At 41.2% G+C, this 3,427-nt stretch overlaps 1 pseudogene; it reads right to left on the reverse strand.

Annotated features, from left to right (window-relative positions):
- Nucleotides 1–2,015: 2,015 nt before the first annotated feature.
- Nucleotides 2,016–2,135, reverse strand: LOC133373612 (5S ribosomal RNA; annotated as a pseudogene).
- Nucleotides 2,136–3,427: the final 1,292 nt, after the last annotated feature.

The raw sequence follows: 3,427 nt of genomic DNA on the forward strand, positions 1-3,427 counted from the left end.
TGACAGATTAGCAAAATGCTGAAAGCAGAGACTGGATGTTTCTTTCCTTTTCTTTGACGGGGTTCCCAAGTTCATGTTGGCAGTTTCAATGGTAGCATTTCTTTGCAAAATTGTTTGCATTTATCATCAAAAGTGAAAAGTTGCTCATCAGCAGACTGTAGAACTTTGGTCAAAGCTCTGTGCGTTTTACCAGCTGAGCCGACGCAGTCAGAAGCTAGTTCAATGGAGCTTACTCGAGGGATGGAAAGATCTGACAGTTTCAGTTCTCTCAGTTTCACATTTTTCCAATCTTAAATTCCGTTCTCCACATTTCTGCAGCAATATGCGATTTAAAAAAAAAAATCCTCATGAAAATTCTCCAGCATTTTAGTGTGAATTTCTCCTAATAAAACACATTTTTGTAGGCAGTTTTGACTAATGCATACATTTTGCAGGCAATTTCTCCTAATACAATGCATTTTTGTATGTTATTTCATAAATATATTCATTTGTATGCCCACATTCCCCTAATAAATGCATTTTTGTAATCTCTCTCTCTCTCTCTCAGTGTGTGTGTGTGTAGTTTCCAGGTGGTCTAACATCCAGGCACTGACCTCCTTAGCAACAGTAAATTGGTTGCATAATGTGCCTTCATAGCATGCATTGGGACATTTCCTGGGGAGACTCACAAGGGTCAGTCCCTTTAGATTTTTAAAAATACAGGTGAAAGCCTTCCCTGAATGTTGGAAGATTCAGGACAGGGAAAAGAAAATACCCCTTGGCACAGCAGATTGGCACAGCACATTGTTAATCCTCTCCCACAAGTTGAGTGATGGCCACCAATGTGGATGGCTCCAAAAGGGGATCAGACAAATCCATGGAGGTTACAGCTGTCAATGGTTCCTAGGCCATGATGATGGCTGTGTCCTACCTCCATTATTATTTATTTATTTATTTATTTATTAAATTTATATACCGCCCGACTACCAATAGCTCTCTGGGCGGTGAACATAAAATAGCAAAAAAATACAATGAATAACAAAATAATACTAAAATACAATCAACAATCCAATACAATAAACATTTTTAAAAGTAAATCAGTGTAACTTAAAATGCTTCAGAGAATAGGAAGGTTTTGACCTGGCGCCGGAAGGAGAGCAGAGTCGGCGCCAGGCGTACTTCCTCGGGGAGACTGTTCCACAGTTCGGGGGCCACCACTGAGAAGGCCCTAGATCTTGTCATCACCCTCCGGGCCTCCCTGTGAGTTGGAACCCGGAGGAGGGCCTTCGTAGCAGAACGAAGCAGTATTAGAAGCAGTATGCCTCTGAATAACAGTTGCTGGGAATCGCGAGTGGAGAGCTTGATGTTGCACTCAAGCCCTGCTTGTGGTCTTCCTACAGGCATCTGGTTGGTCCCTATGAGAATAGGATGCTGGAGGGCCCTGTGGGTCTGAACCAGTCAGGCTCCTCCTATGTTTTTGATGGGAATATTTTTAGGCTCCATATTTATTTGTCCTCTGTCCATTTTCACTCCCTAGGTTCTCCCTAGCACACTCAATGCTGCTCTCTTATTTTGAGTCCTGAATGGCAAATACCTGAAAGGTTGCCTATTCCCTACATCAGCCTGCCTGTGTTTTAGGATCTGCATTTCGCTGCTGCTAGGGGAAGATTTCTCAGTGTTCATCTGGAATACCCCAATGGTTCTCAAACTTTCCCCCCCCAAGGAACCCTCAACAATTGCCAATGGTCTTGGTGGACTTCTTAATGATTTTTCTGCCTGATGTAGCAATCATAATGTGCTGTGCTGGACGCTGCACAATTTTTAATTGAATTTTAATTGGTTCTTTTATATTGGGTGGTATTCACTGCTAGTCCTACTGATAGCAGTCCCATTGATATTAATGGACGTGACTTTGTTGTTATATGCCTTCAAGTCTTACGGTGACTTATGGTGACCCTAGGAATCTTTTTTGGATATATTCATAGGGTTTTCATGGTAAGAGGTCTTCAGAGGTGGTTTGCCATTGCCTTCCTCTAAGCCTACGGGCACCTGGTATTCCCAGGCAGTCTCCCATCCAAGTACTAAACAGGCCTGACCCTGCTTAGCTTCTGAGATCAGACGTGATTGGATGTGTTCAGGGTAGTATGGCCGTAAAATAGACATGACTGGCGTAGGTTTATTAATTTCATTGGGTTTATTCTGAGCAGGAACACAACCCAAAGTGTTTTATTGAAATAAATGAAGCAACTGAGATACAATTAAAAATCAATATGGATGGATATTTAATGTGGACATGCCACGGACCACCTGAATGAAGCACATGGACCACTGGTGGTCCATGGACCACCGTTTCAGAATCCTTGGGATAAAGCCTTCTGTACGGTGCTGCCTCATTTGCTCAAGGGCCTCCCTTTACAAACAGGGCAGGCGATGCTGATTTTGTTATCACTTTGGCACCGCAACTGTTGTCTTGTTTGTTGAGAGATTGTAAGTCTTTTTAAGTGGGTGACTGTTTATAGCTTGCCTGTCCTGCTGGTTTTTTTGTTCCTGTGCCTGCCCTTGTTTGTATTTTCTTTTGATGAACTTGTTCATTAAAAAAAGATTGTATGAATTCAGTTGTGTCATTTACTTTATGTCACCCCTTACCCTGACATCAAGATTGATGGAAAGGAGGTCGATACATCCTTTTAATGATGATGAAAATGGTAATAGTAATCTGGGTTAAAGACATCAATACTGTCTCACCTGCATTATAGGGGGAGAGATGGAAATGTTTTTAATCCCGTATTTTGGGAGGGAAATATTGATAGCCAGGTAGCTGTGTAACCACATTATTTATATATACATCGAAATAGTAATATTTCACCAGGCCTTCTAATTCTCATTATCAATGAGAGAATCTGTATTACAAGGAGTTCTGGATAGAATAGCAGATTTTTTTTAAAAAAAATCGTCACCTTAATATGCATTTTTTTGGGGGGAAAACATACTGTAATATGTGCTGGAGGTCACTTATCCTACCAGTTTGGATCCGAGGTGGATTTTCTTTTATGTTGCATGTGATATTCCTTTGTAAATGCACATTTTAGATTGCGATAGCCTTTTATTATGAGATGCAATAAAGCTGAACTGAACTGACTGAATTATAATAAAAAAATTAGATCACCCTCATTCTCCTATTGAACTGTGAGCGTGTGATTCAGACAGAAGCCACCCGTACTGCAAAGCAAATTGCTTTCGAAAATCAGGGAGGGCCTCAAATGTGTGAAACAGCAGATGATGCACCCTGGTGGATCTGATCAAGGAGTCGTCTCCAACATCCTGTTTCCACAAGTGACCAATGAAAATCTCCCCTGGAAATTTACAAGCAGGGCATGATGGCAACAGCTTTCTCCTGTTCTTCATCTCTTGTGCATTTTGTTGGTGATATTGCTGTTGAAGAAACTTT

The sequence above is a fragment of the Rhineura floridana genome, chromosome 19, assembly GCF_030035675.1.
Source record: "Rhineura floridana isolate rRhiFlo1 chromosome 19, rRhiFlo1.hap2, whole genome shotgun sequence".
Taxonomy (NCBI): domain Eukaryota; kingdom Metazoa; phylum Chordata; class Lepidosauria; order Squamata; family Rhineuridae; genus Rhineura; species Rhineura floridana.